Source organism: Ciconia boyciana, chromosome 3, assembly GCF_034638445.1.
Source record: "Ciconia boyciana chromosome 3, ASM3463844v1, whole genome shotgun sequence".
Lineage (NCBI taxonomy): Eukaryota > Metazoa > Chordata > Aves > Ciconiiformes > Ciconiidae > Ciconia > Ciconia boyciana.
The window spans coordinates 94,904,007-94,918,823 of NC_132936.1; the positions used below are offsets into that span (position 1 = coordinate 94,904,007).

Here is a 14,817-nt window from a genome sequence, read left to right on the forward strand (position 1 = left end):
TATCATATACAATTTGCCACATTTCTCTTGCTGATTTAATAAGCAATCAGGAGAACTGTCTGATTAATTCAGAACAGTACTTCACAACATCGCACCAGTTCAGCTGATTACAATGGATATTGGCTCACTGAAACACCACTATCAGGCTGGAGGGTACATTGGGTGCCACAGCCCCAACAAAATGTTATCATTTTGTTAAAATGTAGTTCTCAATCTCCTACAATATGAAAATAATTTATGTTTGACATGTCTATGAACTACGCCACTAAAACTTGTGAGCAGGTGAGCAGACCTGCAAAAGACAAATATATTTACTGAGCTACTGAATTCAGGTCTCTTCAACTGGTTCCTTAACCAAAGAACAATTTGATTTAATAAAGAGTCATATAGTTCCCTTTGTATGGTACAACATGTAAAAATAACAAACTGTCTTAAATCTAATGCCCTAAGTCCTAAAATCAATTTGGAGGCAATGGAAGAAGAACAGAATAAATGGTAACCAGAAAAATAAGGTTTAAAAGAGAAGTCTTACTTTATTTCTTTAATTTAAGTGTAATGGAAAAATGAAGTTCTCACCTGTCCAAAATTTGCTCAATACTGAGTGAGCTGCAGATAGGTCCCTTCTAGGTGACACTTATCCATCATAATAAATAAGCACCTGAAAATTAGCCATGAAGTACCATTCTGTTGAAACACATGAAATCTAACAGCTGAAGTTGCTATGATTTTCATAAAATGATAAAAATCATGACATTACTGGAAATAATTTTGGTTTTGTGTGCTCTTTGGCTCACACCTTATCTTTAAGCTAATCCTATTCTGCACTAGAACAGTTTACTGATGACTCCAGCTCAAACGAAAGATGACTGAACATCTTTATGAATACATGCAGTAAAGCCAAGGTGCAATAAATCAAACTTCTGTATGTAATTCTGTATTAATGTAACTCCTTCAACCATTCACCAAAAAGCTTCCACTACTTCTGTCAATATATGCAGCTCAAGCCATATAACACAAGCTGGTGCCAGAAGTACCTAGAAAAGAGAGTTGAATGAAGGAATTACCTTTCATTTTGTCTCAAGACATTAAACAACATATTTCTGCTGAAAAACTAAGAAGTTAGGATGTATTTACATTCGAACAATGTTTCACCACATATATTGGATTTTTCCAGGAAAACCAAAGAATTACAGGTTGTCACACATTATCACCTATATCAGTGGTGGCAGAAATATCTCACTGGGGTGAATGCAGCAATTTGTCATTTATACAACACCTTCATGTCACCACAGCTTAACATAACAGGACACGAACAACACAATACACTCAGACTGCGTTGCAGTGAAGGGCGTTACCATTGAGAACATGTCTGCAGAGACAATTTTATGAAAGTAACTGAGCACTGATAGAGAGGATCATATTGCATATTTGTATCAGTAACAACAACAAATCTGCCTTGATCTTCTTTTGTAATACCTTTCAAATACTTAATAACAGACCCCACAGAGCATTGAAAGGACATTAAAAAGTCAGCACTTGCCTGTGCACAAATATTTCTAACAGTTGCAGGATGACTACTTCTGCGATGAAGTAAGTTTTATGGCCATGGAAGAAAACCTAGAGTAATAACTTCCTTCACTATGAACAAAGAATCTTTTATTTGGGAATCAGAGCTTTGTGTGGATTCCTACTTAAAGACAGAATGCATTAAGCCATCGTCCTTTTAGCTATCTATATATTAAGGAATGCCAGAGAGAGGTTTCATCAACTGTTTCAAAAAAGTAACATAAACTCACTGCGTATAAAAATTGCACTGAAAATGCTGAAAGTTGCAAATTGATAGGCCTAGAGCCAAGTTATGACAGAATAAAGGCTACTTAAATAATTTTAATGATCTACCTAGGATCCTCTAATGCAACAAACTTATTTCTTCTCCATAAAGCTCTGCCTTTTTCCATCCAGAAGACATGTAATACTCAGAAAGGATAAGCCTTCTTTTCCCAGCTTAATGCTGTCACTGAAATATGTCCATTACTCATGAAGGTACTGTATTAGGCCCCAATTCAGGTAAATCTTCTTGATATTTTTTCCTCTATCATTAAATTTGGTACTATGTTCAAGACGAAAACCACTCAAATGCAGCTCTAAATAACAATTTTTTCTCTCTCTATAAAAAGAAAATGCGAAAGAGGTTTAAGTGCTTGGATCCATCTAAACTCTTACCACAATATCCCTGATACCACCTTAGAAAATTGGGTCCCACATCTGTTTCAACCTCGACAGCAGGTGGAAGAAGAATTCTGCCCATACAGCACATCTCTAGCACTGACAAACCAGAGCTCCCAAAACAAAACCATGACGTTTGGTTTAATGGGAAGTTGTTTTCTTTCACTTCTGTCTGCTTTGGAGTATTGCTGAAGTTACTTAGCTTACACTTCAAAATGTGACTCCTCAATGAAGAAGTAAACCACTATACGTGAACCAAAAAGTCAGAAGTAAAAAAAGGAAAGGGCGGGGGGAAGTCTTTTCAATAGTCCCTATCCTGTAGCAGGTGAGATAGTGAGAATGAAATTAGTGATTTAGGATATTAACTCTAACAATTGTACAGCCCATCAGAAACCTGTAGTTACACATTTGTGTTGGAAAAAAAAGTGCTGAACTGGTGTATTCACATGCTTGTTTCACCATACCTACCCTCAGGATATCTGATACCTCTCTATTGTTATTACCTTGTGTCTGGCCTTCCCAAAGTGGCTATGAGCATACACAACTCTCGTATTGGAAATCCCATCAGATCATTACAACATTACATTGGAACAACTGCTATCGAAAGGCATTAGCTTGTATTGTACCTTCTTGAGGAAGATTTTTTCCTCTAAATAATATGATTCTTGCCTCAGAAGTGACAGCAGTGCTCTGTGGTAAAGGGTATCTTTTAAAGGAATCTTACCACACAGTTATGTGAATCTCAGTTCTGTAGACATAACCTTCATTAGCATATCAATTCAATTTACCTGAGTGTGCTCTATTACCTTTTAAACCATCCACTTCACTTTATTAAGCTGATAATTTGAACTCAGTACTGCATTATTTTGATATGCAGCTAAAAGAGAAGAAGTTTATGTATTTTATTCTTATATATTAATGTAGTGAAAACATGTTTCAGGAGGCAGCTCTTCATTATACTTCAGTGCTTTAATCCTAGCTGTAATTGATGTCAGTTATGACTAGGAGGCTATTATCAGGCTAATACTATCTTTTCCTCCATAATATTATTATTCTCAGTATAATGAAATAAATCTCTGTTTGGAAATAAAAGCAGTCAATATTATTTATTGCTGTATTTTCATTAACTAGAAATTTACAGGGAATACAGGACTGTGACTTATTTTTGTCCTTCATGGAGTGGAACCTTTGAACTTCAGAACTAAGGTTCCCCCATCACTGGCCTTCCTTACCTATGCCCTTCAGATCCCTTACTATACCTCCTCCTCTCAGCTCATGACCACTTTCCTTCACCTTGGTAGCTCACTTAGTGTTAGTGTTTCCCATTTCCCTACTAGGTCACGTATCCTGAAACAAATGATACATTTGATATATTCAGAATGAATCTTGATATACCTAGAATACAGCTTCCAAATTTTAGTTGAAATCAATAACTAACCTGTGTACTTTTCCCCATAAAATATTTAAGAACCCTACTGCCTCCATATTTAGCAGGTAATCGTGGTATTGATTTATGTAATGTATGTCCTTTCATGTATACCCTATCCATCTATTTCATATCTGATTGTAGAGCTTTCTTGACTTCCTACAACTCCCAATGGCTCAATTATATCAACCCCAAACTCAAACTTCCTGATAATTTTTTTTATATTACTCCAGAAAAGGCTGGTCAGTGTTTCTACCTAAATACACACAGCTGACTCTCAATATCTCACTTTCAGATTCTTAACATCAACTCAGGAAAGGGATGGATAAACCAAAAGAAGTCAATAGTGCCAAAATGTTAGTGAAACATTTGTTTACAGAAATCTTTTAAACTGGTTTCAGGTAAAAGAGTCCAGGAGCATGCTTACTTAGCAAAAGTGACTGAAGCATAGGGAAACAAAGTCACGGTAATTTTAATGCCACAGTACCACTGGCTTTACACTTGACATTGTGGATTAAAGCACATACAAGTCTTAGAAAGAACCCTCAGAATCTCAGTAGCTGAAACCTGCATCCCTACAACTCACCCGTTATTATTATCCACGGTAGCCAGATTAAAGTTAAAATGTGCATACCTAAATCATGTTAGGATCACATTTTCACTTTGTTATACACGCATACCATAGAAATAGGACTTCTATGTGATCAAACTGCATTTAAAATGATCTCTTATACTCAGGGATTCTACTGTATCTGCTCATTTTCCACAAATAAATAAAATAAAAACATAGTGGTTAGACATTAACAAATTTCAGCTCTAATAATTTTATATAGCTGGAATACTAAAAATCATTTGCCCAATGTCTGATTCCATTTTCTATATGTAATGATCAAATCCATGTATTAACCACTGTGTGAAAACATTACAATTAGATACTATTTAAAGATGCATGTCTGTACACAACGAGCAATTTGGGCAACAAACAGATAACAAAATGCATAATGCTAAGAGAAGATCAACTAGCATAAGAGACTTGACATCTACTTCTGTTTCAGGAGAGGTATTTAAGACAAAAATAAAAAACAAAACAACAAAAAACCCCCAATCAACCAAACAACCGCAAAGCATGACTATAACTAAGGAAAGAGCAGAAATAGTAGGAAGAGCAAAGAAAAAAAAAAAGGATAAAATGCAGGGAAAATTAATAAACAGGCAGTTCCATATTATTCTATACTTATTTCATTCCAACACATCTTGCTTTTAAGGAACTTGCTTTTCAATTAATATTTAACCTCAAAGCAAGAAGTAACAACAACAAAAAATTCTTTCCCCATACAAATGAGGTCTGATTTTACTGTGACACCTCTTAACATATTTAGCTTCAGACTTTAAAACATTCACCATGTTTTGTGACGGGGAGGAAAAAAAAAAAAGACCTTTCAGCAGAATTGGTTATGTCCCTTAGCACAACCACCTCATGTTTGAGTTTACCTGGCAGGAACCCACCTCTGCCCCATCAGGCCACTACGGAAAGCATAAAGAGGCATTACTACTCTTCTTTTGTTTCTCATGATACAAAACTTTGCTCTCCTGCACAAGTGCAGCATAATTTTGAAAATATCTCGTCAGGTGTGCATTGTCAATGTTAATTTGTAAGAATTCAAAGATTATTTTTATGATAAATAATACACTATTGTTATAGAATATCAGTATTCTAAAAGGTAAGTGCTGTGCATATGCTTTTAGTTCCACACCTACAGCTTTGGTTTTCCACCTCCGTTTCAAAGCAATAATGTTGCACATATATAAACAGAAAAGGATATCTACAATGAATAAATAAAATGCAAAAGTATGTTTTATTACACTGCAAATGGAAAGCACTGTAGCTGCACCTGTACTATGACTCTAGCCATGTTTGTTTTGCATTAGTGAAGTCTATGAACGTGCCTATTTACACCAAAAAATTCAACCCGGAAGTGACTCATATTCTCATAAATACTAATGCTAAAGGCCTGAGACACATTTAAATTAGAACTCAAGCCTTCATGACTTTTGAAATGTTAAACCATCATCATCACCAATACATTTTTAGAGGTATTACATAAATTTTATGCTGTGATGTCCCTTTCCAGAAAGAGACATTCGAGACCTGCACTTCAATAAAAAGTTTGGACTATAGACCGAGCTTTATTCAAATAAAAGGCTGAGACTGAAAACCTAGTGAACCCTTTGGCCTGGAAAAAGCAGCCTTACTTCCACAAGAAACGTACAGTTTAAACTACTAATTTTTGAGAGTGAGTTCATGGCTAATGTACCTCTTCTTTTTAAAACAGAAAGATTACTGGAAATATTCTGTTACCAATTTTCTTCTATATTTATACACATATTATTGTTAGTGCCAGAGGATCACAATTAAGCTCTGCACCAGTAGATCAGGATAAGCAAGCCTGATTTTCTTTACTGTCAATGGATTAATACTCTTTGCCTCTTCTTTTTTTAAAAACTGTCTGTTGAAGACCTGTTTAACGTCAGTATTCTCCACAGTATAGAGAATTCACAATATTATTGATAACCAATATAGGCTTACACTCAGTGTTCTTACTCTATAATAAATTCAGCCTGAAAATTAACATTAAACCTGTCCCACGCTGTATGAGCATGTAGTTAGCAAACAAAACAAAAACAACAAAAAACCCAAACAAAAAAAACCCAAAAACCCCACCACCCCAAAAACCTTTCTGTATCAGTGGAGATTAGAATGATGACACATTCTAAAACAGGATACATTCGGGACAGAAGTCATTAGCACTAGTCATCACTAGCATGCTCCCTATGCAGAGGGCAGAAATGCACCAATTTAACAACCAGCTTTGAAGTCCCCACACTTGATATTTTTTTTTCAAGTAGAGCATTTACTCCATGGTCAACACATTCAAACATAAAGAAAGAATTTCTACAGCTGTATCTGGAAACTAACTGGTAGAGATTCCTGAAGGGGGAACAATTATGTGAAAAAAGTAGCATGGCAAAAAGTGGCATCATAAAAATCTCCACTCCTCCCACCCATTATAGAATATATTATCATATTCACTGGGGTTCCCTAATGAAAATTAAATGGTGTATATATAGGTATACACACATATATGTACACATAAATATGTATGCCTAAAATCACTAAAGAAGTCAGCACAAAGCCACAGTTAACAGCTAGAATGGACTTGACATATGAGCTTCAGCTTCATATCATGAGCTTCAGATTTCAAAATAGGAAGTTGATTTAACATAGCACTCAATTACAAAGAGCAAATAAAAATGCTTTAAAAGCTTGCAAGAATAGGATTACGCACCTCATCTGCTCAAGGGCAAACATAAAATAAAGGATGCTCATGTGATGAAGGTTAAAATGACAACATGCAATTGATGATTAAAGGAACTTTATATACATTCAGGCTCTCTGATGTTTTTGAGGTGGAAAGAGGGGAAGGTTAACTTCCACAGAAACGTGGGTCAATCAAGTAAAACTGAGAATATCAGATGCAAAGATAAATCATACTTGGATATTATTGTTTTGATGCTATATTTGATACTTCTAAAATATTTTTTCAAGATTTTTGGTTTTCCTGCAGGGTTTTGGTTGGTTTGTTTATTTTGTGTTTTTTTTTTTTTTTTTTTTTAATAGAAATGTCTTGACTCAGAATGGATAAATCTTACAAAACAATGCATTAGCCTCTTTCAAGCAGGAAAGAGGCGTAGAAGGGACATCCTGGCATTTAATTTAATATCAATAATATTGCCAGTTAAGGTCCACATTCAATAAATTTTTAAGTTAAAATATGAAGCAGGTAACTATCTAACATTTGAAGCAAGTTAATTCCATCTTACCAAATATATTGATTTTGACAAGGCCAAAACTCTTATAGGAAACAAATTCATTCCCTTTTAAGGATATCCACACAAGGCAACAAAAGATTTGCCAGAACCATAAAAACTTAATCTTATTTAAATCTTAAAATATATGACAAACTTTCTAAACCTACCACTTGACAAGAACTATGAATTATGATTATTTACTAAGGGTTTGGGCTTTTTTTTATCCCCCTCAATTGGAATGATTCATTTTATGAAGGTACACAGCCTATGAGTTTAATACTACAGAATACAATAGACAACAAAAGGGGAAGTTTTCAAGTACCAATATGAAATTTCAAAGCAAACTGCCTCCTCCAAATATATACATTATATTGTGCAGAAATCTCCAGTCACAGAAGCAGGACCAGAAATTAGCAAATTTAAAGGATAAGTGACAACAATCTTGTCATTCCCAATCTCACACAAAAGAGAACATGATAATGATTTAATTTAACTATATTGGGTTGGGTTTTTTTGCCAACCTTAAAATATCAATCTAGCTCAATCAGTTCAAAGTCTCGGGCCCTTTCTTTTTTTTCTTTATAATCCTTGCTCTGCTGAATTTAATTGCCTTGACAATGCCAGAACACTGCCTGATCCTAATAGGTCAGCATTGATCACTCTAAACCAATTGGTTCCTTCATTACAGAGAAAATGAAGTAAAGAGAAAAGGCAGGTGCACTCTCACACAGTCAGCTGGACTTCAGCTTCTCTTGCCCTTCTTCTCCCTCATTAACTAGCAACCAATCGATCAGAAACCTGCTCAGAACCCACAAAACTATTCATCACTTCTGACATGGAATGGTTTTAACAGGTCACAAAAGTAAAGAATATTTGAGGTATCTATCTTTAGAGCCTTTAGAGCTCATACAGTTTTTAAACTGACATCCAAGAGAAAGGAAAATCAAAACGTTACACTCCTATATAGTCCTAGTCTAAACCTCGAATCCAAAATAAAATCTCTGTTAGTTATTTGCCCAAGACAAGAATCTCTGGTGTAGGGTACCTAATTTTAAATGTTCTTTATTGTGAAGAACTTTGATGGAGAGAGAGAAAGACCACAGCTGGGAGAAAGAGCGCAGATGGCCCCGCTCCCTGCTTCGAGCTCATTCTCTTCTGCACTTCCATGGTCTTTAGTTTAACAAATTCAAAATGCCAGTGAATGTTCATCCTAAAGCTTTACACACCATTTTTACCTCCACTTTTTTAAATACCTGAATATTGCTTATATTTCCAACCATTTCACATCACTTTTTCCTAATAGTCCCTTTCCTATCAAACTCCATACTTCATTTGCCCATACAATTGCAACAGAATGCCTTTACCTCATTTGCCAAAAACTACTAACTGTTCAAATTACTCTTAAATATTATTCTTCTTGAAGTTACCTGTACTGATTAGCTCTTACTCTAGTCAGTTATTCATGTTGTTTCTTCTCTTTCTCTGATTGTAAACTCCACAGAATATGCCTTGTTGTTATGCTTTGTTGACTAAAACAGGTTTGTAATTTCACATTACTATCAGTTCAAAATACTGCCACCAAGGCGATTCAGGAGAAGAACTCAAAGAGATACTGTAATAAATATATAAGCAGGGAACAAGATGTTAGGGAAAACAACACAAACAAAACACCTCAAGAACAGAACTAAACAGAGCATAAGGGAACAAGAAACTAACAATGGGAAGAGGCAGCAGACAACAAACAAACTGGGTGAAGAAACAAAGGAGAGTGGCACCGCTTTGATTAGGAAAAAGAAAATTTCAATGAAAGATATTACATAAAAGATTTCACTTACTTCTACTAAAAGAACTGCAAAAGAGAAACAGAGAACCAGGATGTCACTTTATGGTACACCGGATGGGAGGAAAACTTTAAGAGGGCAGCAGAACACAGAGGTGTAATCCTTTTATTTGCAAATCAGCATTAAGAGCCATTTCTCTCCCAGCTACGTCTATCATCTCATAAATTAAAAGAAAAGGTTTAGATTATTATTTTGAACAAATCCATGGAAATGAATTGACTGAATCCATAGAACATCATAAGCAAAATCAGGTGTTTCATCTGTGTTCTTTGTAACAGAAACATGATGTGACCAGTGAAAATTATTTCAGCTGGGAAAAATTTTATCCATTATATCCTATTCAACCCAGACTACTATAACAACTGTTAATTATACAGTAAAATGGAATTACCAAGAAAAAATAAATTAACTAATTCTTTTGCTGAATGTTTCCTCCCCTATGGTAACAAACAGAATCAGCTTACTTTCTGCTACTGTTTTTCACTCTTTTTTTTTTTTCCTTCTCTTTTTAAACCTCTGAAGCAACCATCCCGTGTATCATTCAAAGGCCATGATTTCTGAAAAGATGATACTGCTATTCAGGAATACAATCTCCTGTGAAGCTGTGCTGGTTTTGGCTGGGATAGAGTTAATTTTCTTTGTAGTAGCTAGTATGGGACTATGTTTTGGATTTGTGCTGAAAACAGCATTGATAACACAGGGATGTTTTCATTATTGCTGAGCAGCACTTACACAGAGTCAAGGCCTTTTCTGCTTCTCACCCCACCCCACCAGCGAGCAGGCTGGGGGTGAACAAGAAGTTGGGAGGGGACACAGCTGGGACAGCTGACCACAGCTGACCAAAGGGCTATTCCATACCATGTGACATCATGCTCAGCATATAAAGCTGGGGGAAGAGGAAGGAAGGGGGGGACGTTCGGAGTGATGGCATTTGTCTTCCCAAGTAACCGGTACATGTGATGGAGCCCTGCTTTCCTGGAGATGGCTGAACACCTGCCTGCCCATGGGAAGCAGTGAATTAATTCCTTGTTTTGCTTTGCTTGTGCGTGCGGCTTTTGCTTTACCTATTAAACTGTCTTTATCTCAGCCCACGAGTTTTCTCACTTTTAGTCTTCTGATTCTCTCCCCCATCCCACCGAGGGGGAGTGAGCGAGTGGCCGTGTTGGGCTTAGTTGCTGGCTGGGGTTAAACCATGACAGAAGCAAATCAATTTACCAATACAGCACACCATATAAAGGGCTATTCACATGACCTAAGTTAGCAGTTTGGATTCTACCTGAGCTCCAGAGGATGATTCGAGTTCCCCAAGTCTGGCTGGGTTATCCTTTGTCATTGAATCACACACACACACTCATGAGCAGGTATCTAACTTGGACAGAAATTGGATGATTACACCTGCTGTGACTATTTGGCAACACATAAATAGTCATACAGATGTCGAAAGAGAAGTATGAGCATGCTCAACAACTATTTTAAAGACTGTATGATGAGGGAACTTAACTGATCTTTCCCATAAACAGTCAAAAATTATCTTCTAATGGTAAAAATACATTCCAGTAGATTTGTTACAAGCCTACTAAAAAAAAAAATTAAAAATTTGACATACTACCGCAGAAAAAGTTACAGAACTATTTTTCCTTTGACATTTTAAAAATCAGTTAAATCAAAGGTTCCCAAATTCTTTGGACAAGATGACAGTGGCAATCCTACAAGTTTCTCAGACCTCTGGATAGTCTATCAAACATTTTAAAAAATTATCTTATGAGTATCAGAATAAAATAAGACTGCTTTTCTACACACATCTATTGTGATGTGTGTCACAGACTTAATTGGGTTTGACACATGCAGACTCCACATTAGGTTTCTCCAAAACTGGGGTATTTATAAAGCTTTTTGCTGTCTCTTCCTGACCCTTTTCTGAAGGGAGATCCTATGATGTCTGATAATATTTAGACCTTTTTCCAGTGAAGGCATCAACAGAATATCTTTCTGATATTCGGTGTCTGCCAGTATAGACTTTGTTTCTTTATGGAACCAGGTACATAAACTGTAGAAGAAATGTGCTTCACCATACTATTTCCCCACAAACAGTAATCAATGAATCATAGTTTATATACCATGGAGCTAGATTATCCCATGAATCACTTCCAACTCATGATACACGTGCTGACAACCAGAATGCAGAAGAAACATCAGCTTTTAAGAAACAATACTGTGCTGACCCTACGGTCATCATGCTGCTTCTACTCAAACTACCAATTTGAGCCACACATAATCTAGAAATCAGAGTCCAAAAGTCACAGAAAAAAAGGCTTAAAAGATAATTTAAGATGTCAATTAGTCCATCCCTCCTGTCACACTGTCACAAAGGAAGATCAAACCACATTTATTACACTCCAGGCAGATAAATATCTAACCCCTTGTTAAAATCTCCACTTACAAAGCTTTCACAGCCTTCACAGAGAACCTGTATTTAGCCAGTGTGACAGTGTTTCTTAGTGCCAAATCCAACTTTTCATTGCTATAATTTATGCCTATTACTTTTTGTCTTATTCCTTATGAAGCTGCAGAATATATTCATCTCTTATTTTGTACAAGTTCTTTACATCTCGAGAGGTTTTTCATGCCTCCCTTCAGACCTCTCTTCTCTAAACCAGTCAGTTGCAAGTTTGTCCATCTTTTCATGTAGGTCAAACTGTGCTGTTTCTTGGTGTTCCCTTATAGACTCTTCCCACGCTTCCTGAAGTATGAAATGGTAATTTCCTCAAGGGTCCAGAATTAGCAATTCAGATATGACTGAACTGAATGAATGATGCTGATTTGTATTACAAGCTATACTCTTGTTTATATATATTAAAATATTATTTTTTGCAACAGCTGATACTGCAGTCCCATGTCCAGCTTGGCATTCACTAAAAATTGCAGATCCTTCTGGTGCTGAAGTGCTATTCAGACATTTGCTCCTCACCTGCATTCTTGAAATCATACTTTCCTGCACATGTACAGATTCTTGCACTTGTTCTTAGGAAACTGCATTCTATTTATTTCAGACAGACTGTGTCTCTGATTTGTCAAGATCCGTTTTAACTCTAATTATGTCCTTTCATATAACTGCATCTCTTCTCACAGTTTCATGCTATCCTCAAATTTAAGAAAAGATGGTGGGTTTTTTTACCATTCAAAGCATTACGCATATACTGAGTAGTACAGAACACAAGAAAGACCCCATAAAAATCCCACTTCTTATATCTTTCGATTTCCATATAACTATGATTACAACAGGTGCTGCTCCAGTTTTATATCCACTTTACTGTATTTTCATTTAGACCATGTTCCCCTTGTCTGCATACTGAAATACCATGTTAGTGTCAAAAGCTTTACTAAAGACAAAATACAGCATGTACTGATTTATTTCTTAACCATGCCCTGTTTTTCTGCCTCAGAAGGAAACTAAATTGACTATCTGTTTTTGACAAATCCAGTTTAGCTGACAGTAATTTTTTTATCTTCTAGTTCCTACAAACAATTTGGTTCAATTACTTGCTCCAATATTTTTTTGGAAACTGAAGCTGTGCTGTATGACACAATTCCTCAGCTCCCTCTTTCTGCTCCTTTTAAAGGTGGGAAAAGAACAAACTTGGTGCCCATTACCTATTCTCCATGAGTTCATAAAATCAATAGCTTTTCCAAGCTAATAGGTATAAGTTACAACTACTAGTCCAAAAGCTGTTTTCTGCGGATTAGAAAGCAAGTTATATGTTTATATAAATGAATAAAATGGGAATTAGAATATAAATTATAGGTACCAGCAGACAACTTTATTTCTGGTTCCACAATTACTAATTGTTAACTGCAACTATTACTGCCAAGAAACTGCGGGCTTACATATTTATTGTAAATTTTCAAGGACAATATCTGATAGTTACAGTTTAGCTTGTTAGTCATATTTCCCAATTTGCATAAAATTTGTTGAATGTTAGAATAAGTACTTCCCCTTCCCTAATATGATTATTGCTCCTTACAGCTTCATGTTGAAATAAATATGGAATTTTGGAATTAACTTTTGCACATCATGAAATTACATATAGTATAAAAGTAAACAAACTTTTAATAAAAGAAAAATTACGCCTTACTAAATAGTATTCTCTAAGGGGCACAAATCAGTCTGTCTCAAAAAAGTCTGTCTCATCACACCATATATAGAGGTTAAAACAAAATAAATAAAAAAATTAAGAGGGGAACTTTTTAAAAAGAAAATTTTTTTCTAAATATAAATTGGGTGATGGAAGGCATAACAAACTGAAGGAAGGCAATTAGCTCTGTCTTGTTCTTCCACTGTACATAAAAAATAATAATGTTGAAGTAAAATGATGTGGAGATTGTTTTTATTTATTTGAAGTACCATTTTATAACATGGGTAAATGGGAAGCAAAGAGGGATAATCTATTGCATTCGTTTGTTTCATGCAAATACATGCATGTTATTTATACTATTGTTTGAAAATTCAGGGGCCCAAGGTAAGTGAGTAAATAGAAATTCAGCTATGTCAATAACAACTCCTTATATGCTTCGCAACAAAGAACTGAGAGCTGCCTTCCCACTTTAAATAAGTGGTTGCCTGTTTTAAAATGTTTTTTATACTTCAGTAACACTAGCCTATGGTGTTGGTAACAGATCAGCATATTTCATGTTGGCATTCTTAGACTATTTAGATGCAGTAATCTTTGGGTAAAAGAACAGAACTCAGAAACCTGTGAGAGAAATTCTTATCCTGGTATCCCTGAAAATTTATACTCTGATTAGAGACATACTTAGAATCCTGCTGGGGCAGCTGAAGTTATTGCCCCCCAGCCAGAAGTTACAGACTCTTCATATGAAGCCATTTTCCTCTGCATGACAAGAGATGCAGTACACACCATTACATCTCAGTAGACACACCAACCCTCTACTAGAGGAAACAGTAAGTAAGAAAATGCTCAGAGATTTACAACAGGAGGTAGTTAGGTAAGATTGAGATGATAACGTACATACGTTTGTTTAATATATAAGTGTAAAGTAAAAACTTGCTCCTTTAGACATACTGTGTATTTCCTGACAAGAATAGCCTCACAAACAGCAAGAAGCTAGATAAAATCCATTAATACACCTCAGAAAAAAAGCTGAGTGCTTTAGTAAGTTTAATTTTCAAAACTATTATATCATCCTTTGATGACCATGATCAGGTAACAGATGAATGAGTAGTATTCCACAAGAGAGATTAATTACCAGCTTTCTTTCTTAAAGCTCAGTTATTTGTCATTCCATTTTCCTCCATGTGATACATAAATCTTAAAAGAAACCAACAAAACATACCGTGATTTTAAAATACTATTTAAAAAATTGTCAGTCTGAAAAAAATAGAATGTAAAAATAGATGAAGTTAGAATTGTGGGGAGAAGATTTCTATCTCATGAC

The 14,817-nt window shown here is 35.5% G+C and overlaps 1 protein-coding gene across 1 annotated transcript in view; it reads right to left on the minus strand.

Annotated features, from left to right (window-relative positions):
• The window catches only part of BTBD9 (BTB domain containing 9), a 142,120-nt gene that overhangs the window by 65,494 nt on the left and 61,809 nt on the right, over positions 1 to 14,817 (minus strand). The window lies entirely within an intron of this gene.